Genomic DNA, 24,042 nt, shown 5'->3' on the forward strand with positions numbered 1-24,042 from the left:
TCCAGGGTTTTTAGATAGAAATAGAACTCAGGGATGTACTTCACACAGTGAGCACTAGAGGGCGGTAGCTGGTTAATAAGTATAGCAATGAGGACAAACGTAGGAAATGACTGAAACAGGCTTTTCTCCTGTTTCCTCCTTACCTCCTCCTTCTGCTCCCCTCTCCTGGACACACACACACACACACACACACACACACACACACACACACACACAAGCACGCTCACCAGTTTACACTAAGCTCATAAAGCTCATTAAGAGGTAAGCTGGTCTAGTGAAAATACTACTTTTCATATATTTTCCATCTTAACAGCTTGACACAAATCTCCAAGGGGTTTACATAAGCTTTAAGTAGGTTGAATAAATAAAACCTTGAATCAATTTAATTTAACAAGTATTTATTGAATATCCACATGTAGGGCAGAATCAGATTAGTAACTAAGTACCTTGGAATTTTGAAATTTCTCTTCTCTTGGTTAACAGAATTGGGTAGTGGGAATAAGGCTTTCTTGTGGGTGTTTATAATAAGAGTTTTCTTCTGGTTCTTTCGTAGCTCTCTGTCCACCTGACTGCATTGCATTCTTCCTGGTGAGGGAGAAACTTGAGCAGGAGCCTAGATGAGGGATGCTTTGGGCCCAAACTCTGGCAGTGAGAGTGGGGAGTGGACTGCAGGGGCACAGCTGGGTCTAAGACCTACTTCTCAGGAGGGGAGAGTAGCTCTTCTCACTTAGCTCTCCCTGCTTATTACCCCTGTTCGAGTGCTGGGGACCTGCTGCAAATGTCAGTGAAGGAGAAGGAAGCCTGCCTATGTTTTCTTGTAAGTAACTTGAAGAGTGACTATCCTGGCCAGCCTTTTAGACAAGGTGAATGGAATTATGAGCCCCCTCCTTTGGTTTGTGTGAAGGGAAGGTGAGCCTCGAAGAAGCAAGAATATTAGGAAGGACCCCCTGCTCAACAATATCCTTTTTCCATATTTTACTATCAGGACACTTACCTGGGTTAAAAAACCATTCTTAAAAAAGCTGATGACCTCTAGAAGGGTGAAGCCTATGGCTGACTCACTCTGAATAAATACTTCTACATTCTTGTTTCTCAATTACCCCTGGCCTGAGTGAGGCATCTTTGAAACTCTTTGGTTCCCAGACTTTGGTAGGCACTACAGGTTATCCATGCAACAGCCAGCCTCAATTCCACTTTGGCCTCATTTGTTGTAGGTTAGAAGTGTCAGATTCTTACCCAGCCTCTTTGAAGTTAGGGGTGGGCCTATGGCCCAGTTCTAGCTGAAAGGGAACCTCCTGGAGGTTTCTAGGAAAGATTCTCCTACTTGATAAGTAAGGGCTGCACAAAGAAAGTCCCTTTTCCTTCCAACCCCTTCTTCCCTGCTTGGAATGCTGATCATGTACGGTTTGATACTTGGAACTACTGCAGCCTTTCTGCCACCACGAGGGGAGAAATCACTAACAAGCTGAGCATGGCAAAGTGGGATATGGGAAGAATCTGGTCTTTGATCACTTGGTTATCAAGCAACAGCACCAGCTCTGGAACTGCCCACTTCAAATCTTGTTCTGTGAAAAGCCTCTAACATTTGTACCGTTTTTAGTTGAGTATTTCATTACTTATTAATGGTGATAGCAAATACTTATAAGGTACTTGACGATGTGCCAGGCACCCTTTTACATTTACGGACTCATTTCATTCCTACAACAGGCTCGTGAAAAACTTCTTATTTTGCAAGCCAGGAAACTGAAACATAGGGAGGTTTAAGTGCCTTGCCTAAGGTCACTTGTCCAGGTAATCTGGCTCCAGCATTCCCACTTTACCTTCTTTTAACTGGAAATAATGTGCAGTATAACCAAAAGAGAGGTTTGCAATAAATGAGACATATTCTAGATAACAGCTTTTAAGTGGTATTGAACTGAACTGTTCAGAACTATTTAAAGAGATTTTTTTAAAGATTTGATTTATTTATTTAGAGAGGGGTACACACAAGTGGGGGAAGGGACAGAGGAAGAGAATCCTCAAGCAGACTCCCCACTGAGTGAGGAGCTGACTCGGAGCTTGATCCCATCACCCATGAGATCATGACGTGAGCTGAAACCAAGAATTGGACACTTAACAGACTGAACCACCCAGTTAGCCCCTTAAAGAGCTTTTATTTTATTTTTTTATTATGACAGACATAGAGGGGCGGGGTGGGAGGCAGAGACACAGGCAGAGGGAGAAGCAGGCTCCACACAGGGAGCTGGATGTGGGACTCGATCCTGGGTCTCCAGGATCACACCCTGGGCCGAAGGCAGGCGCTAAACCACAAAGCCACCTGGGCTGCCCCTTAAAGAGCTTTTAAACATTTTTTTTTTAATTTATTTATGATAGGCACACAGTGAGAGAGAGAGAGGCAGAGACACAGGCAGAGGGAGAAGCAGGCTCCATGCACCGGGAGCCCGATGTGGGATTCGATCCCGGGTCTCCAGGATCGCGCCCTGGGTCAAAGGCAGGCGCCAAACCGCTGCGCCACCCAGGGATCCCCCTTAAAGAGCTTTTAAATGGTGCTTTACCTTGAGCCCAAAGCATGGCAGTTAGGATTAGTGGTCTCATTCTGGGGTAGGCTTTGTCCATTTTTTCAGCTGCTGACATCTGTCTTCTTGTTTGGTCACTGACCACCTATGCCCATGTCAATGTCCACTCGTTCCTCAGGAGTGCACTGGACTAGAGAACTCAGCCTGTTCTGTGTTCTTCCATCTCAAGTGACAGAACCACCAGCCACCCAGTCTCCCTTGTATTGAGCAACTCCAAAATCACACTCTATTTCTGCCTCTCCCTCAGGCTCCACATCCAGTGTGGTTTTTTAAAAGATTTTATTTATTTATTCATGAGAGATATAGAGAGAGAGGCAGAGACATAGGAAGAGGGAGAAGCAGGCTCCCCACAAGGAGCCGGATGTGGGACTCGATCCTGCATCCCGGGATCATGCCCTGAGCCACCCAGGGGCCCCTCCACATCCGGTGTTTACCACATATTCTCTCTTCTCTTTCAGAAATGCTTCTCAAAGTCAGCCTTTCCCACTGCCACCTCCTATTTGGTCTCCTAATCTGTTTTTCCTAACTTCCAAGTTACTCCCTCCACACCACCTCCTGTTACCTTAAAACCACAATACACATGGACACACGCGCACATACACACACATACACACACACGGAGCACCTGGCTGGCTCAGTCGGTGGAGCATGTGACTCTTGATCCCAAGCCCCACGTTGGGTGTAGAGATTACTTAAAAATAAAATCTTGGGATGCCTGGGTGGCTCAGCTGGTTAAGTATCCGACTCTTGATTTCAGCCTGGGTCATGTTCTCTGGGACATGGGATTGAGCCCTGCGTTGGGCTCCATACTGGGCATGGAACCTGCTTAAGATTCTCTCTCTTCTCCCTCTGCCCCTCCCCACCACCTGCTCATGCCTGTGTACCGTCTCTAAATCAATCAATCAATCAATCAATCAATCACTCACTCAATCGATCAAATCTTTTTTAAAAAAGATAAAAGCACAACACACAATTCATCACGCACTACACCTCTGTGCGCTCCCCTCTCCTCTGTGCGCTCCTCCCAAGGAGGGGAGTATAACAAGGCTCCTTGTGTTCTGGCCCTAAACCATCTCCGTCCATCTACCTTTCCTCCCACAAAATCTGGGCTGCAGCTACACATCTCTCTTTACTATTTCTCGAATGTGCCAGGCACTCTCATCAAGCATGCTATTCCCTCTGCTCATAAATACCCTTCTCTTTCTTCACCTGGCAAGTTTCCACTTATCTCTCAAGACTCAGCTCAAACATCACCTCCACTACAGTCTTCCCAGAGTTTCCCAGGAGAGGATTATTCCTCCCAGATTTTTGGCATGGCTGTTGATTTATACCATTAGCAAGACATTGCATATAACGTATCAGTTTATATATTCCACCACTGGACTGATGTGCTAGAGAGAAATGTTATTCTGATTCCCCCATACTTAACACTGGGCCCGACACATAGTAGATACACGATAAATGATCATGTGTGAACTTTAAAGCCTGCTTGTTACAGTTCATTCCTTTCAGCACAGGACAGTAATGTGATCGGCTGTACATGCAACAGCTTCTATATCATGAAGAGAAAACCCAGTCAATACCCCACTTACATGCCTTTTTTAGGAGAATGGGATCCAATCCAGGTATACAACATTGAAGTATACATGCTTTTGTTTTAACTAAGACCATGTGTTTGGATAAGCATTCTGATTTTGTTTATTTCTCTCCTTAAAGTTGAGGTAGTGCACTCCGCCTGGAGAGAGGGTGAGATAATAGAATTTGTCTTTGTGTTCTTATAATTCTGGCTAATTTTAAAGCTAACTTTTAGAGTACTTCTACAATCCACAATCAGACTCAGAATCTAAGTTATCTGTCCCCAAATTATGATGTTGATTAGCAAAAGAGTCAAAACTGAAATCAAGAGCTCCAGCCTTCAGATTCAATATTTTCTCCACCACACTGAACTACTGCCAGCAGGATATGTCCCTATAGAAATTATGCATCTAATATCACACTCACCCAGATGTTAAGGAGGGGGAGGTCCAATTTAAAAAAAAAAAAAGATTTTATTTTTAAGTAAACCCTGCACCCAACATAGGACTCAAACTCACGACCCCAAGATCAAGAGTTACACATTCTACCGACTAAGCCAGCGAGGCACCCCAAGGGAGCAGTGTCCCATTTTGAGTTTGAATCTCATTGTATATAATGCAATTTATAATTTCTTTTTAAAAATATTTTATTTATTTATTCATGAGAGACACAGAGAGAGGTAGAGACATAGGCAGAGGGAGAAGCAGGCTTTCCACGGGGAGCCTGATGTGGGACTCGATCCCAGGACCCCGGGATCACAACCTGAGCCAAAGGCAGACACTCAACTTATAATTTCTTTAGTAATATTTGTTTTTCATCTTTTCTCAATGGAAAATATCCTCTTACATTTAAATAATAGAAAATAAGGACACATAAGACTTGCTAAAGACTAAACTCTGTCTCAATGATTATATTAAAATACTGTCTTTATTAAGGGCCAACAAAATTACCTATGCAACCTTTTGTTTTCATCTTTTTGTATGGACAATTTGTCTTCCCAGCAATACTGAAAAGTGCCTAGAAGATTAGCACTTCATCTTGCATTTCTTTTTATCTGTTAGTGTCATTTATTTTTTGCCACCTGTGGCTAGAGCTCATGCCTATTTTTTTTTTTCTCACCAAGTCCTAATTACAGTGCATTAAAGGATAAGAAAAATACAGTTCAGAGAATTGAAGGGCTTGCCCAACCTTGTCCTGCACCTCTCCATCCTTGTTTTTTTTACTGTGACAACTCCTGCTGGGCTGTTCATTGAAGAGGTGATCAGTAAGCATCTGTTACTTGTAATGTCTTGTAGACTTCTAAATCCTAAGGTTTTCAGCCTTTCTTTTTCTGAGATGAAAGGAACCCCAGAGGCAGTTAGACAAAAATGATAAAAATTAGGAATGGTGGTGGGCTCTTCCATAGTTCTGGCCTGTGCTACCACCATCCGTCTTGCACTTCTCTCCTCTCCTCCCAGCACCACCTCAACTCCTCAGGCCCTGAGACGCACGTTCCGCCCCAGCATCCCCTCTGCCGTCTGTGGCGTGGCTCCCGTAGGAAATGGGAGGCTGGTGGAATTGGCAGAGACTTGACCTGTTCTCGCAGGCACCGAAAGCCACTCACTTGCACCACGGGAGGAAAACCTTTCCAGCTACCACCACCATACACATTGATGGGACTCTTAAGGCAGGGGTATGCATGATAAGCTTTTAAAAAACAGAAGTGAAGACAACTGAAAGGAAAACGTGGAAGGAAGAGAATTTGGAGCTAGTGTATATGTTTATTAAGTGAGGGAGAGAGGGAAGAAGGAGAGGATTCCAAGGGACAGGGCAGATGTTCCATTAGCCAGCAAATCGATGTCATAGGTTAACATTTAATGAAAGTGTACATGGTGCGAAATTGATCAGCCTTGGCCGGTGACCCCTAAGAAATCACGAAGGTGCTCACGCTGGGCTGGCCACGTCCAGTGGCACACGGGCCCAGAGCTGCCGCCACACCTTGCCTTTTTGAGTGCCCCAGGGTAGAGAGGAACGGGGGGCACTGTATTTTTTTGCAGAGAGCTAGGAGCTTCCAAAGATATCCTTTCCCACCTGCCCCTGCCTTCCAGGCAGGCCTTCTCATACTCCAGTCAGGTTCTACATCCTAATCTTCTTCACATCACCTTCAATCAACATCAGCAACAATCAATCTTTCTTTCTTTCTTTCTTTCTTTTCTTTCTTTCTTTCTTTCTTTCTTTCTTTCTTTCTTTCTTTCCTTTCTTTCTTTCTTTCTTTCTTTCTTTCTTTCTTTCTTTCTTCTCTTTCTTTCTTTCTTTCTTTCTTTCTTTCTTTCTTTCTTTCTTTTTTAAAGATTTTATTTACTTATTTGACAGAGGGAGAGAGCATGAGTAGGGGGAGGGGCGGAGGGAAAGGGAGAAGCAGACTCCTCACTGAGCAGGGAGCCAGATAAGATGTGTGCTTGATCCCAGGACCCCAGGATCATGACCTTGATCCCAGGACCTTGGGATCATGACCCAAGCCAAAGCCAGCCGCTTAACTTACTGAGTCACTCAGGCGCCTCAATATCATCAGCAATTTTAAGACTCGGTAGTGGTGGTTGGGGGTGGCGGGAGGGGTGGGCAGCAACAAAAAAAAACAAAAAATTTCTTATCTTAAAAAAAAAAAAAAGGAAAGCCCTTGTGTTAGGAGGACTTTGTCCAGCACAGGCCCAGCTACCCTCATCCTGCCCCACCCCTCAGGCAGTGGCAATAACAGAACGTACCCCTGGCTGGATTTATGACCTCTACTCCACCCCACTGCGGGCGAGAGGAAAGGGCACGACTTTGAGAAAAACAAAGTATCAAGGGTTGATGGTGTGTTGCTGAACTTTAAAATGTTAAATTACGGTGAAAAATATTTTGGAAGAGAAACTATCTTCGAAATTGTGCTACATAGTAAAGTTAATGGAGCCCATATGTCGTCTACTAAAACTTAGAAAAACAAACTAAAAACAATACTTTAGCGTCTGCCAGGCTGAAATGTGATCTACTTCTTAATATTCACTCAGCCCAGAGTAAAATGCTTTAAAATGGTAATGATTCCAAAGTGCAGTCTGAGCTCAGTGGATGAACAACAGACCTCAAACATAGGGGGGGGGTTCTGTTTCTGAGCCCAGCTCTCGGGCAAATCACTTAATCTCCCGGTTCTTTCTCAATTTTCTCAGCTCTAGAATGGGGTTTCACAAGGTGTTTACAAGGCATACTAAAATGACTGAAAAGCACTTTACAGATGTTCAATAACCAATGTTTTTTTTTTCATAACTTGGCTTTGTAACATCCCTCACTCTTCAGGCAGTGATGTGGAAATAAATAAAAACATGCCAAATGAGCACAAAGGCTATGTATTCAGAGCTTGCCATAGGAAGGGAGTCAGCCACCATCACTTCAATTTGGCAGAGACTTGAGCCAGGCAGGGGACCAGCTGAGCCCTACAGTGGGAAGAGGGGAAGGCTTTCACTGATTGGAGCTTGTTGGCATGGGTGGAAGGTGGAGGTGGGCTATCTAGAAGCAGGGCATCTTATGCGATTGGCTTGGGGAGCATATTTGGCTTTCTCAGGTTCCTCCTGGTTAGAAAGGGGGTGGGGATCTTGAGTTGGAAGCCAAGTTGCTTGGCTTCTACAGCTGATTACAGCAGAGGTTGTGGGGAACAGTTCTACTGTCATATAGGTCATATATTGGGCCATCGCCTCTTTGTATATTCAGTCTCTCAGTGGAAAATGAAAGGGATGAAGGGTCCAAATACTATACACAGATACAACTAGGCACCTGCCTAGTAGTCTAAGAGGTAGCTTGTATTTTTTATATCTTTCAATCACTTTTAGATGCAGTGAATTTCGAAGATACACTCCTGAGCTAATAGTATCCACTCTCCAGAATCAATGGGCATACCACTAGACTAGTAATTAGGACAACTGGGTTCTAGATGTCATGATACTTTTGTGTCCATCCCTCTACCTCAGCCTGAGACCAGTCACATAACCTACAAGTTTCCTCACAAATAGGCTGAGAATTCCTATCTGTGTATCTCATCATTTGATCATTTGGTTTTTAAAAATAAGTGGCTCAGGGCACCTGGCTGGCCCAGTCAGCAGAGCATGTGACTCTTGATCTCGGGATTGTGGGTGTGAGCCCCATGTTGGGGATCGAGATCACTTAAAAATAAAGTCTTAAAAAATACATGGCTTACTGTTTGTACAAGGATCCTATGAAGCAGGTATTTTGAATTCTACAAAGCAGGTATTTTAGGAAGCATTCTAGAAGTGTGAGAAGGAAGATTATGCCTTTGAAGTTTCACCTAGTAGACTAGAACCTTAAACATTTTCTATGTGTCCTGCAAGGAAACTGACTGATACTCCCTCAGACTCGCCATCTTTCCTTCTCTTCCTCTACCCCTACCTCCATTAAGAGCTCCCACACTTCTGTTTCTCTATTTCCCATCACGGTGACAGGACCAGTGGAAACATGGGAATTTCTTTCAGCCCCTAGAGGAAAGCTGCATTCTTGATTTCTACCACTCACTAATTCATCCTTATATCCAAAAACAATGTATTTCTTATTGCTATTTTAAGTGAAATTTTAAGTATTTTTTTTAATTTTTATTTTTATTTATGATAGTCACACAGAAAGAGAGAGAGAGAGAGGCAGAGACACAGGCAGAGGGAGAAGCAGGCTCCATGCACCGGGAGCCCGACGTGGGATTCGATCCCGGGTCTCCAGGATCGCGCCCTGGGCCAAAGGCAGGTGCCAAACCGCTGCGCCACCCAGGGATCCCGAAATTTTAAGTATTTTAATTAAATATTGTTGAAATTTCTCATCTTTGACTTCTAACATAGTAAATATTGATAGCTATACCCAATATAAATAAAATCTCTTTAGGTCTTCAATAATAGTTAAGAGTGTAAACGGGTCCTGAGACTAAAAGATTTGTTAGTCACTGCTTTAGATATTGCCTTGTGTCCCAGTAATCTAGAACATAGAATTACACGTAAAAATTCCTGCATATGTGTACTGCAGCACATTTATCAATATAGTCAACACAAAGATTAGTTACATAACTCATACTATACTTATAAGGTAGAATATTATACAGTTACTGAACATATTTTCAAAGAATTGTAATGAATACAGACAATTTTATTTATTTTTATTTTTTATTTTTAAAGATTTTGTTTATTTGAGAGAGTGAGCAAGTAAGAGAGAGAACATGAGTGGGGGGGAGGGGCAGAGGGAGAGAGAGAGAGAGAAGTAGACTCCCTGCTGAGCAGGGAGACCAAGGCTGAGCTCAATCCCTGGACCCTGGGGTCATGACCTCAGCCAAAGGCAGATGCTTAACTGATTGAGCCACCCAGGTGCTCTCAGACAACCAATTTTAAACAATTTTAAACAAAGAATACTCCGATGGGGAAAACATAGTCTTCAATGTTGGGAAGATGCTGTACCTATATGCTAAAAATGAAATTGGATGATTATCTGACACCATACACAAAAAATCAACTCAAAATAGATTAAAGACATAAATCTAAGACCCCCAAACCATAAAATTTCTAGAAGAAAACATAGGGGAAAATTCCTTGACATTGATCTTGGCGATGAGTTTTTGGACATGACACCCAAAGCACAGGCAACAAAAGCAAAAATAAACAAATAGGACTGCATCAAACTAAAAAGGTTCTGCACAGCAAAGGAAACCATCAACAAAATGGAAAGGTAGCCTATGGAATGGAAAAGGTTTGTAAATCACATATATGATAAGGGGTTAATATAAAAAATATATGAGAACTCTTACAACTCAATAAAAAATAAAAACAAAACAAGACCAAACCCAAATCACCAGATTAAGTAATGGGACAAGGATCTGAATAGACATTTTTCCAAAGAAGGCATACAAATGGCTAAAGGATACATGAAAAGTTGCTCATCATCACTAATCATTAGAGAAATTCGTATCAAAACCACAATGAAATATCACCTTATCTAGTCAGGATGACTAGTATCCAAAAGACAAGAAGTAACAAATGAAGGCAAAGACGAGAAAAGGCAATGTCTATACACTGCTGGTGGGAATGCAAACTGGTACAGCCACTTTGGAAACCAGTTTGGAGTTTCCCCCCAAAATTAAAAAATAGAACTACCATTTGATCCAGCAATCCCACTTCTGGGTATATTCCTTTTTTTTTCTTTAATTTTATTTATTTATTCATGAGAGAGAGAGAGAGGCAGAGACACAGGCAGAGGGAGAAGCAGGCTCCACACAGGGAGCTCGACGTGGGACTCGATCCTGGACTCCAGGATCACACCCCGGGCCGAAGGCAGGCGCTAAACTGCTGAGCCACCCAGAGATCCCATCTGGGTATATTTCCAAGGAAAATGAAATCACTATCTTGAAGAGATACATGCACCTCATTTTCATTGCAGCATTATTCACAGTAGCTAAGATATGGAAATAACCTAAGTGTCCATTGACAGACCAATGGAAAAGAAAAGGTGGTATATATCTACATATACAATGAATATTATTCAGCCTTTAAAAGAAGGAAATTAAAAAAAATTTAAAAAAATTAAAAAAAAATAAAAGAAGGAAATTCCGCAATTTGCAAAAACCTGGATGAACATAGAGGGCATTATGCTAAGTGGAATAAACCCCAAAGAGAAAGACAAATACTCCATAACATCACATATATGTACAATCTAAATGAATGGCAGGAAAAAGAGAGAGGAAAAGAAAAGGAAGGGAAAGAGAAGGAAAAGAAAGAAAAGAAAAAGTCAAACTTGTAGAAACAGAGTAGAACAGTGGTTGCCAGGAGCTGGGGGAGGAGAAAGTGGGGAGATGTTGGTCAAAGCGTACAAACTTTCAAGTGCAAAATGAATAAGTTCTGAAAATCAATGCATAGAACAGTGACAATAGTTAATAATATTGTATACTTGAAATTTGCTGAGACAGTAGATCTTAAGCATTCTTACATACAAAAAAAGATAACTATGAGGTGATAGATGTGTTAATTTTATTTGATTTCAAATTGTATGTATAACAAATTATCATGTATATTTTTAAATATATTATAACTTTGACAATTATACTCCAATAAAGCTGGGAAAGAAAGAATTTTAATGATACAGGGAAATGCTAGCAGGATAATATTAAATGAAATATGAGACCACATTAGCTATAATCCCCATTTTGTATATATGTGTGTTTTTGCATGTGTAAAGGCATAAAGAAAATTTGCCAAATACACCAAAACACTCACAGTGATTATCCATTTTTGGGTTATTAGACTTTTGGTGATTTTGGTTTTTTGTATTTATCTGTATTTCACATGTTAACTATAAAAAAAGAAAATATCATTTTTATAATTAGAAAAACACAAAAGTTATCTTTATTTTTTAAATTTTTTTAAGTTATCTTTAAAAACACTTATAATACCATACATACATATATATATATATATATTTTTTTTTCTTTTTAAGTAGGCTCCACACCCAGCGTGGAGCCCAATGTGGGGCTTGAATTCACAACCATGAGATCAAGACCTGAGCCAAGATCTAGAGTCAGATGCTTAACTGACTGAGCCACCCAGGCACCCCCCCCCATACAATTATATTTTTAATGCAGAAGCTTTCAGCCCCCCCAAAAGACAAGGATCCACAATTTACATTTTTTTGGAGAAAGAACATTTGGCACAGCACTTATATATATGAACATTTATATAGCCTGCTTCAATATCCAATCATGTGCCTGGAGTCTGAAAAGCCACCTCTTTTATAAAACATGACTTTTATAAACTGTGTCCAGGACATACCAGAAATCAGGCATACCAGTGGGAATGGGCAGAGGCCACTGGTCTGGACACGAGTGCATGGCAAAGCACATAAGCCTTGAAGAAAATACCAAGACCAAAAGATATGACTGATGGGAAAAGACAGATGGACTTTGACTTCTATAAACCATAGTAGAATAGTAGAATCTGAAGGTCAGCCCAAACTGGGGTGGGGCAGGCAGCAGCAAGTGATTGGAAGAAGGCCAATGAGGCCACTGGCAATAGGGAGATTCAGCAATGGGATGATGCAGCAGCAGCTCCAGGTACTGGAACTTGTGAGTGATCTGAGGCAAATAAGGAACCAGAGCACATAGTTCCTCAATTCAAGAGGCCATGGATGATAAATGGGAAAACTGTGGTTTCAGAGACATAACCTGAAAGACCTAGTTCAGACATATTCAGTTCAGCCAAGGGACCTTGTGCTGATTTCTACCTCACAGGGTTATGGTGGAGATAAAATAAAACATGGCAGATGAAACACTGAACACAGAGCCTGCATAGTAGAAATAAATTGAAGTCACTACTATTATCATTGTTAGTGCTTTTTCAGTGCTCATCTAATGGGGACTTGGATGTATGTAGTTAAGAATCAATGTTCCTTGGGGGGCCTGGGTGGCTCAGTTGGTTAAGCATTGATTGATTGCTTGATTTTGGCTCAGGTCAAGATCTCAGTGTTGTGAGATCCAGCTTTGCATTCAGTGGGAGTCTACCTGTCCTTCTCCCTCTGCTCCTCCCCTCCCCCACCACTCCTGCACACCTGTGCTTTCTCTCTCTTTCTCAAACAAAAATCTTAAAAAACAAAAAAAGAAAAAAAAGAATCCGTGTTCCTCAGAATCATTTTACCTAATGGACTAAGTCTAGAAATTCTTCAGTAAAGTCTACCTGGGACACATGTCCCTCTAGATCTGTAGGAGCCTAGGTCAAGGGTAACTCATAGTGACATGCAAATTACTTTATCTTTGGGCAAGGCTTTTTCACCTGGAGCAGCAGCATTTCCTCTGCACCACACCTGTAGGGGCAGCCTGTAAAAATGAGGCTTTACTGCTTTATTGGTCTCTGTTGGAATAAGCAGGATTCAAAGCAGAGTTCACTTTCTTAAGCCTTAAATCATAAGGTTCACAAATATTATACATTTTATGATTAAGAAACAGAATCAGAGCAGCCCCGGTGGCGCAGCGGTTTAGCGCCGCCTTCAGCCGAGGGCGTGATCCTGGAGACCGGTGATCGAGTCCCACATCGGGCTCCCTTCATGGAGCCTGCTTCTCCCTTTGCCTGTTGTCTCTGCCTCTCTCTCTCTCTCATGAATAAATAAATAAAATCTTAAAAAAATAAACAGAATCACACATATAGATATGAATTGTATCTTAATCCAATTGGCTATGTATAACATACATATATGTATATATAACACATTGAATCTATTTGGGGGGAGAGATTCTAAATGTTTACCCTCAAATTTCCAACATTATATCAACCATAATAGGAAAGAGAAAGGGAATTTCCCTCCTGATTTTTATGCCTTTCACTCAAAGCTATGAAAATATGCCCATATCTTTTGCTGCTACCTGTGCTGGATCCTGTGTTCTTAGCCTTGCTTACCTATAGGTTCCAGCTCAACTCTGCCCAGATATTGAACTAAAATAAGAAATAGGCACACCTAGTAATTGCTAATCAGTCCCAGTGTATGAACTTTAAGTGCTAGGCATAATTAGACCAACTATAGTAATTATTTTTCATTTTTTTCCCCTGCCCAGCACCCCTCTTGCTTCTTTTTTTTAAAAGATCTTATTTATTTATTCATGAGAGACACACACAGAGAGAGACAGAGACACAGGCAGAGGGAGAAGCAGGCTCCACGCAGGGAGCCCAATGTGGGACTCATTCCTGGGGCTCCAGGATCACACCCTGGGCCGAAGACAGGTACTAAACCGCTGAGCTATCCAGGGATCCCCATCCCTCCTGCTTCTTTTGGTAACACTATCTTATCTTTTTGGGTGCCAGAGATAGGAAGGGGCAAAGTGGGGGAACCATTCCTCTCTGGCTCCATAAAGTCATGGTGGAACTTTCACAGCACTTTGCTTCCCTCACATGGAAGACTCCAGATATGTGATTGGATGTTTAAGCACTGGTTATACCAACCATCCCCCGCAATTCGGATCCAACTGGGGCCAGGCCTCAGTAGTTTAGTAGTCCTAGTGTGCAGACAGTGTTGAGATCCACAGGATTCAGGTAAGCAAGCCATGACAGTAGACCCAGAGAGCTCCTGTCTCTCACTAACTCAAGGGACTCTCTTTCCCTGTGCCCTTTCTTCATCTTTCTCCCTCTTGAATTTCCATCTGGCTTATCATATTATAAAGTGGATATTTGTGCAGTGAAGTTTATATAGAATTAAGGTTTTTAGAGTTTAAAAAACCCAGGGGGTGCCTGGGTGGCTCAGTCGGTTGAGTGTTTGACTCTTGGTTTCAGCTTGGGTTGTGATCTCATGGGTCATGGGATGGAGTGCTGCATCAAGCTCCACGCTCAGCAAGGAGTCAGCTTGGGGATTCTCTCCCTCTGCCCCTCTCTCCATTTTTGAGAGGTTGTGTGCACTCTTGCTCTCTCTTAAATAAGTAACGAGGTGCCTGGATGGCACAGTCAGTTAGGTGGCCAGCTCTTGGGTTTTGGCTCGGGTCATGATCTCATGGTCCTAGAATCGAGCCCTGTATCAGGCTCCATGCTCAGTGGGAAGTCTGCTTCAGGATTCTCTCTCTCCTTCACCTTCTGCCCATCCCCTGCTTGCTCTCTCTCTCTCACATAAATATATAAATCTTTAGAAATAAATAAATAAACCTTTTAAAAAATAATGAAAATAAAAATCCCACCAGAGGATGGTAGATCATTTGTGATATACTTATTACTCTCAGATCCAACTACAGGTTTGTGTTCTCTTTAACAGACTCTACAGTTCCCAACATGGCATATTTGTGTTAACAGAAAGATTATTCAGCTAGTCTTGTGAGGAGAGTAGTAATGAGAAGAAGAAAGGAAGTTTGGAGGCTGTTTCTAGAGTATAGTGGACATATTCTGATATCCTAAAGTGAAGGGAAACATGAGGCCCAACAAGATTAAATGGAGCCTTGTAATTCTGTAAAAAGACATCATACTTGGGACACCTGGGTGGTTCAGTGGTTGAGTGTCTGCCTTTGGCTCAGAGCATGATCTCAGAATCCTGGGTTCGAGTCCCACACTGGGCTCCCTGCATGGAGCCTGCTTCTCCCTCTGTCTATGTCTCAGCCTCTCTCTCGCTCTGTGATTCTCATGAATAAATAAATAAAATCTTTGAAAAAAAAAAGACATCATACTCTTCTCATTTTTATGCTATCTGGACACCAGAATTTTGATGTAGATACTTACATAGGCTTCATGTGGTTCTGGAGCTAGATATATCTATATATACAAAACATATATTTTTATTTCCTTAAATTAAGACTTTATAAAGTTAACATGCAAATGGGTTTGTTTGAAGAGACTGAGCCCATGCTTCCTATGTACATCATGCACAGTTTACCCTCACAGAGGTTCCTGTGTAACAAACTAGAACACCATACTTTGTGTGGAACATCATTCAATATCTCCCTGGAAGCAGCAGCTGGAAATTACTGCTTAAACACTTCATGCTCACTGATCCATGGGCTACCAAGGCACAGTGCCAAAAGTATTTAATTCCCTGTCTGAGGTTAGTTAGCTGTCCACCTGCTTTCTGGTTCAGTGAGGTCTCTCCTGTTATAAATGCAGTCTGAGTTAATAAAAGCCAATGATCTCTGGCCAATCTACAATTTTTATTAGTGAGATTTGAAGGCAGTACTGTGACAATTTTCCTCATCCAAATAACCTGCAGTGACTGAGTAACTTCTCTGTGTCAGGCATTGTGTTAGGAACTGGTGATTCAAAGACTATCCACAATTATAAGAAGTTGTGCCACGAACGACCCTAGAAGTATGAACAGAGCAGCATAGAAAACCAAATTTTCTTAAGATATTTAGACTTTTATTTTTTTTAAGATAAGGGACGTCATGTTCAAGTTTGGTCTTGAAGAGTAGACACATGGGAGTTTCCCTAACAGCAGGTAGACAGTGATATTCCAGGCAGAAAGAATAGTATGTACAAATGCATGTGAAGAAAAAAAGCATGGCAACTTTGAGAGTAGTGAGAAATTCAGAGTCACTAGTGCAATTGGTATCGGGAATAGGGTTATGCATGAGACTAGCAAGGTAGTTTTTTGGAAAGGTTTTTGTAAGCCTGCTTGAGAGTTTAGGTTTTACCCTATGAGCACACAGAGTAAAGTGATTATTTCCAAAAATGGTATGTTTTTGTTACAGAAGTAAATCTACCAGCTGTATGAGGAAAAGGCTAGAGATAAGAGGCAGAAAAGGCAGCCTCAAGGCTCTTTCTAGAATAACAGTTCTCAACCAGGGGAGATTTTTGCTTCCAGGGGATGTTTGGCAATGTCTAGAGACATTTTTAATTTCATGAGGTGAGTAGAGGGCATGGGGTGGTGGTGGTGGTATACAGTGAGTAGAAGCCAGAGATGCTACTAACATAATGTACAGGACAGTACACCCCTCACCCCCAAAAAGAATTAACCAATCCAAAATGACAACAGTTCGAAAGTGGAGAAACTCTGTTCTAGGCTGTAAATGGACACCTTTTGCTTTGGGTTGCTGGATATCTATCCCTTCTTCTTTGGAAAAGCACCTTGATTTTTTTCTTTTTTTCTTTTTTTCTTTTTTTCGTGAGACCCTGAGCACACACACACACAAGTGGGAAGGGAGAGGGACAAGGGGAGAGAGAGACAGAGACAGAGAGACAGAGAGAGAGAATATCCCGGGTAGGCTCCATGCCCAGCACAGAATCCCATGCTGGGCTTGATCCCACCATCCAGAGATCAGGACCCAAGCCGAAATCGAGAGTCACACTTAACTAACTGAGCCACCCAGGCAGCCCAGCACCTTGATCTTTTCCATTCAGATGTTCACCCACCTTTTACTATAAAACCATGTGCTTCAGGGGATGCTGATCCCCCAACCCCCATGCTGGATGATGTGGGGCTGAATTGATGAAGCCAATCAGCTCATCCCCCTCCCCTAATGTATTCATTTGGGTAGAGGCCAAGCTATGGTAACAAAGATACCCCAAAATAGTGCTTTAAATAAGATGGAAATTCACTTCAACTCTTAGGAAGTCAGTGGTCAGAGATCTGGGGCTAACTAGGTAATTCTGTGCCCACAGTAAGACGAAAGTAACACAGATTCCTTTCGTCTTACTATGCCTGCTCTCCTAAGGTGCCATTCTCCTTGGTGATTGAGACTGATCAGCTCCACACCATCGTTCCAGTCTGTAGAAAGAGCCAAGAGAGAGTCCACTGCAAGCAGACCAAAAAAGGTCTTTAAGGGGATGATCTAGAAGTTGCACACATCAATATCCCTTACATCCCATTGACTTGAACTTAGACACACGATAATGTCCCCCCAAAAGAGAAACTGGGTACTGGCCACATTCTCCGCTAAGAGTGGAGAGTGTTGATTCTTCTGCTAAAAGGAGAAAGGGCAGTGTGGAAACTGAGTGGTAAGTCATCTCTCTCTTACACCTAGATTGAGTCAGGGTTCGAGCTGGAATCATGACTTAATATAAGCCCATGAGATATGAAAACATGTGAAAAACACATTTTCTGACAGCTTCTGGGAAAGAAGCTAGTGAAATTCAAATTGACCTAAAATAACTTAAAATGCCCTGATATTTTTTTTTCTTAACTTTTTTAGCCTCCAAGCTGCATTTTTATTCTTCCAGTTTCCACACTGTCCTACTTCCACCAGTGGAAATCACCATCACATTCGCTCTATCATAATGAAGTGATACTTGACATTCTCTTTATAGCCTCTATAACTAGTACCTCATAAAGTCAAAGCTCTATTTTCTAATGACCTTTATAAAACTTTTTTAAAAAAGATTTTATCTATTTTTATTTGACAGAGAGAGAGGGAGCACATGCAGGGAGTGTGGTAGACCGAGGGAGGGGTAGAAGCAGGCTCTCTTCTGAGAGAGGAGCCTGACATGGGGCTCAATCCCAGAACCCTGAGATCATGACCTGAGGCGAAGGCAGCACTCAACTGACTGAGCTACTGAGGCGCCCCCTTTTTTTTTTTAATTTTTATTTATTTATGATAGTCAGAGAGAGAGAGAGAGAGAGAGGCAGAGACACAGGCAGAGGGAGAAGCAGGCTCCATGCACCGGGAGCCCGACGTGGGATTCGATCCCGGGTCTCCAGGATCGCGCCCTGGGCCAAAGGCAGGCGCTAAACCGCTGCGCCACCCAGGGATCCCTAACAACTTTTTACATCATTCACATACCACACAGTTCTCTCATTTACAATTACAATTATACCCAATTACAGCGTACAATTCTATGGTTTTTAGTATATTCACAGATATGTACAACCATCACTATAGTCAGATTTATTTATTTATTTATTTATTTGTTATAGTCAGTTTTTAAAAAATTTTTTAAATTTATTTATGATAGTCACAGAGAGAGAGAGAGAGAGAGGCAGAGACATAGGCAGAGGGAGAAGCAGGCTCCATGCACCAGGAGCCCGATGTGGGATTCGATCCCGGGTCTCCAGGATCGCGCCCTGGGCCAAAGGCAGGCGCTAAACCGCTGAGCCACCCAGGGATCCCATTATAGTCAGTTTTAAAACATCAAAAGTGAAAGCCCACACCGCTTGGCCTTCACCTCTATATATACCCATCACCCTGGACCTTAAGCAACCATTAATTTATGTTCTAACTCTATAGATCTCCCTGTTCTGGACATTTCATAAGAATGGAATCATATAATATGTGACATTTTCATTGATTTCTCTCACTTAGCATATTGTTTTCAAGGTTCATTTATGTCATAGCACGTATCAATACTTCATTCTTTTTTATGGCCAAGTAATATTTCAATTAGGGACACACTACATTTTATTTATCTATTTGCCAGTTGAATAACACTTGGTTTGTTTCTACCTTTTGTCTATTGTGAGTAATGCTACCCTAACCATTTGTATACATGTTTTTAAGTGGACATATATTTTCATTTCTCTTGGGTATATACCTAAGAGCAGAATTGCTGGGTCATATGGTAACTCTACACATAAATATTTTAGGACTGCCAGACTGCTTTCCAAAGTAGGTGCAACATTTTATATTCTGATCAGCAGTATTAAGTAAGGGTTCTGATGTCTTCATATCCTTGCCAATACTAATTATGTAGCTTTTAAAAAAATTTATTTATTTATGAGAGAGAGAGAGAGAGAGAGAGAGGCAGAGACACAGGCAGAGGGAGAAGCAGGCTCCATGCACCGGGAGCCCGATATGGGATTCGATCCCTGGTCTCCAGGATCGCGCCCTGAGTCAAAGGCAGGGGCCAAACCGCTGCGCCACCCAGGGATCCTAATTATGTAGCTTTTTGAGTCTAGCCATCCTCTCTCCTTTTCCAAGAGGCATCATCTAGTCTAAGCCTTCAACTGGTCCATTGGTCCCTGATTTCAAAACTTTTCTAGCACTACCTCTGTATACATGCCTGACCCCAATCCCCCAGTTACTCATAATGAGTAACTGCCTTTCTTGGGTCTACCTGGCCTTGCATTCTTGCACCAATGAGAGAGATCCATCAAGCAATGTGCAGGTGATTATCTGCTCCAGAACTGCCCAGTCCTCCCTACACACTGAATTGGAAAACATTAAAATACCATGACTACAACATTGTTGGTAAAAAATGTAATATGGTATAGGAATTATGGAAAACAGAGTAGTGGTTCCTCAAAAATTTTAAAATAGAGTTACCATATGATTTAATAATTCCACTTCTGAGTATCTACTTGTGAAGGTCCACCTTTGGGTATACACCTGTGATGTGTCAACTTGACTGGGTCACAGGCTGCCCAGATGTCCAGTTCAATATTATTTCTGGGTGCCTGTAGGGTGTTTCTAGAAGAGATTAGCATTTGAAGAGGTGGGCTGAATAATGCAGATGACCCTTCCCAATGTGAATGGTGTCTAACCAATTTGTTGAGGACCTGAAATAGAACAAAATGTGGAGGAAGAAAAATTCTGTCTCTCTGCCTGATGGTTGAGTGGAGATGAGTGGAGATACCAGACTTTTGCTCTCCGAATGGGACCTACATCATCACTGCTCTTGATTCTCAGGCTGTCAGACTTGGATTAGAAGTACACTATGAGTTTCCCTGGTCCCTAGCTTGCAGATGGCACATCATGGGACTTCTCAGTTTCCATAATCACATGAGTAAATTCCTCATAATATATATGAGGAATATATAATATATAATATATATAATTCCCATTATATATATAATTTCCATTATATACACATATATGTAATTCCCATATATATGTAATTACATATATATGTCTATCTATCTATCTATCTATCTATCTATCTATCTATCTATCTACTCTCCATTGTTTCTCTGGAGGACTGTAATACAATCCACAAATGAATTGAAAGCAGGAGCTTAGACAGATATTCATAAACCTATGTTCATAGCAACATTATTCACAATAACCAAAAAGGGAAAAAAACCCAAGCGCCCACCAACAGCTGAATGGGTTAACAAAATGTGGTGTATACATTTAGAATGGAATATTATTCAGCCTTAAAAAGGGAGGAAATTCTGGGCCACCTGGGTGGCTCAGTCAGTTAAGCGTCTGACTCTTGATCTGAGCTCAGGTCTTGATGTCAGGGTTGTGAGTTCAAGCCCTGCCTTGGGGTCCATGCTGGGCGTGAAGCCTACTTAAAATAAATTTTTAAAAATTTTTTGACAAAGGGAGGAAAAAGGGAGGAAATTCTGACACATGTTGCCACATGAATGAGCCTTGGGGACATTACAGTAAGTGAAAGAAAGTCAGTTACAAAAAAGACAGATACTGTGTGATCCCACTATATGAGGAGCTTAGAGCAGTCAAATTCACAGAAATAAGAAGTAGAATGGGAGTTACTGGGAACGGGGGTGGGGGAGGGAGGAAATGAGAATTATCTTTCAGTCTGAGAAGAAGAAAACGTTTTGGGATGCACGGTGATGTCAGCTGCATAACAATGTAAATGTACTTAATGCCACTGAATCGTTCACTTAATAGCTAAGATGGCAAATTTTATGTCCTGCATATTTTACTACCACTAAAAGTTATAAAAATCATGACAGCAAAATATGTATAAATGAGATATGATTGAGCGGGAAGAGAAATGAAGTGCTGATGTATGCTACAACATTGGTGAACCTGAAAACATCATTCTACATGAAAAAAGCCAAATGGAAAAGCTTATATTGTATAATTCTATTTCTATGAAATGACTAGAATAGGTAAATCTACAGAGACAATGTGTGGATTGGTGGTTGCTAGGGCCTGGGGGAGGAAGCCATGGGGAGAAACTTCTTAATGGGTACAGCGTGATAGAAATATTTTGCAACTAGATAGAGATTGTGGTTGCACAACCTTGTGAATGTACTAAATGCCACCGAATTATTCCCTTAAAATGGCTACACATGCATTATGAATGCATTGTGAATGAATGCGTTGTGAATTTCACCTGACTACATTAAAATTTAATATATATTTATATATAATTGTAATATACTTATATATCATATTAATATATTAATATATTATAATATAATAATACTTATATAATTGTAATATATATGTGTGTGTGAAGTGCTTCATGAGGCACTTTGGCTGCTCTATGAGGGGGCAGCTCCAATTACATTCCCCTGAGGGGATGTTGGCCACTCAACTGACCCTTGGCTTCTCCCCTTTCTTAAATACTCCCCCCCTCTTTATTTTTCTCTTCATTCCTCATCTCTTCTTACCATCTTCATTATGAGGCCTATTGGACTTGTCTCCAGCCTGATGCTCTGAGCTCTTTCCTATCACCCTCCCCTTTGCTTACAGTCCTCCACAGTTACTAGCCTCATGTTGGAACAGGTCAGACATGCTGTCCCCTCAGACTTGAACCTGCTGCTCCGCAGCCTGCAGGAGCGGTGCCCCGGCACTCGCTTGCTTTTCTCTCCTTGCATTTGGGTACCCACTCTAACGTCACCTACCCACAAGGGCCTTCTGTAACCATTCTATCTACGTTGCAAATATTATCCACCATGCTATCTCCTTCTTCTGCCTTTTCTTTTCCTTCTGAACAGTTATCACTAGACTGGTCCTATTAGCTTCAGATCTTTCTAACAAGCAGAATATAGGCGAAGTTCTCTTTTCCATCTTCCCCAGTGTCACTCGTTTTTCCTCCTTTACCAGAAAAAACTGCTACCATAATTCTGTCTCTCCGACTTCACATACTCTTCTACTCATGTTGTTATACTTCCACTCCATATGTGTGGGTATAAGCAGCAGACAACAATTGCCTTTTGCTTTAAATATTTGTTGTTTGTTTTAAAATATTTTTATACAGATTACTGTGTGATCTGTCAAGCTGCCTGTATCTCTACAGCATACAGACACACACACACACTTATATCTACCCAGTTCACTCATTTTAATGGTTGCACTATATTCTAACAAACGAATATACTTGAAATATTATCTAGCTCTTTACCGATGAACATTTCCCTGCAATTTGTGGCTACAATGATCAATGCTACAAGACGATATTTTTGCATGTCCTTTCACACACGTGGAGTTTCTATAGATTGTGAACCTGGAAATAGAATTGTGGTACGGGGGATGTTTTCCATTTGCCCCTCAGATCCATGCTCTCCTCCACTCTGCTCTGCGCCATAGGAAGCTGACCTTTATGGACTACATCAATGAATACCCTTTCCCTCTACCTTCTTGTTGGATTTGGCAGTGGGAGGTGCCAGTAGGAAAGCAGGGGAGTGGGTGAGTCAGAGGGAGGGAGGTTGAGATCAGGGCATTTATTCGCCTGATCCCCGTCCTACTAGGTCTCTGTTGGTTGGGTGCATTCCTCTTCCTAAGGCTCCCTAAGGTTCCCTGAGACTGTTGACCCTTGAGTTCTGGGAATCTGGTGACAATTTTCTCTCTTTGCTCCTTCAGACCTTGGGATAGCAAGAAAGTTCCCCAAGCTTCCTTGATATTGCTACCTTCTTTTTCTTTTTTAAGTTTCCATTACCTTCCTGTGTTTTTGTAAATAGTCCTTTTATGGGCACCTGAGTGGCTCAGTTGGTCAAGTGTCTGCCTTCGGCTCAAGTCATAATCTCAGGGTCCTGGAATCAAGCCCCACGTTGGACTCCCCATTCAGTGGGAAATCTGCTTCTTCCTCTCCTTCTGTCCCTGGTCATGCTCTCTAGCACATGTGCTCTCTCTCAAGTAAATAAATAAAATCTTTTATAAAATAGTCCTTTTATTAAATTTCCTCAATAACCCAGGGCCAGAGAACATTCTGTCTTACAAGATGCTGACGAGTACATATGATGATATGTACATTTTCAACTTTAGTAGATGCTGATCAATTAAACTGAATTAAACCAGTTCCAGTCTCTATTTCTTCCAGGGGACTCATTGATGATATCTTAGATATTTTCTAATGCTACGAAAATATGACTTCCTTGGCTTCCACCACCTGAAATCTCTGCTCCAGTCAGATTGGCCTAGTTACTGGCCTCTGAACATATGTGTGCTCTTAGGCTTTCCTTGAATAGAATATTCCTCTCCATTCTATTTTCCCCTTTTCTCATACTGTGATTATCTGAGCCCATCTACTTCTCCTCCCCCTATCCAAGCCTCTTGTGAGGGAATCTCACTTTGCTTCATGAAACTAAGCTACTGAGGGAGTTAATGACTATAAGCTCCTATACTTATTGTCCTTACCATGCAGTAGGTTCTCTGCCTCTCAAAAATCTCTTGTGTGCCTATTTTCTGCTATTAATTAGTTTCTCCTATGTATATGTCTAATGTCTTCAACTTTAATTACACTTCCTTTGAATGTAACCGACTTTGAGCTCTGTTTTTTTTTTTTTAATTCATTTAGGTGCCATGTATGAGAGGTACTCA

Source organism: Canis lupus, chromosome 25 (genome assembly GCF_048164855.1).
Source record: "Canis lupus baileyi chromosome 25, mCanLup2.hap1, whole genome shotgun sequence".
NCBI lineage: Eukaryota > Metazoa > Chordata > Mammalia > Carnivora > Canidae > Canis > Canis lupus.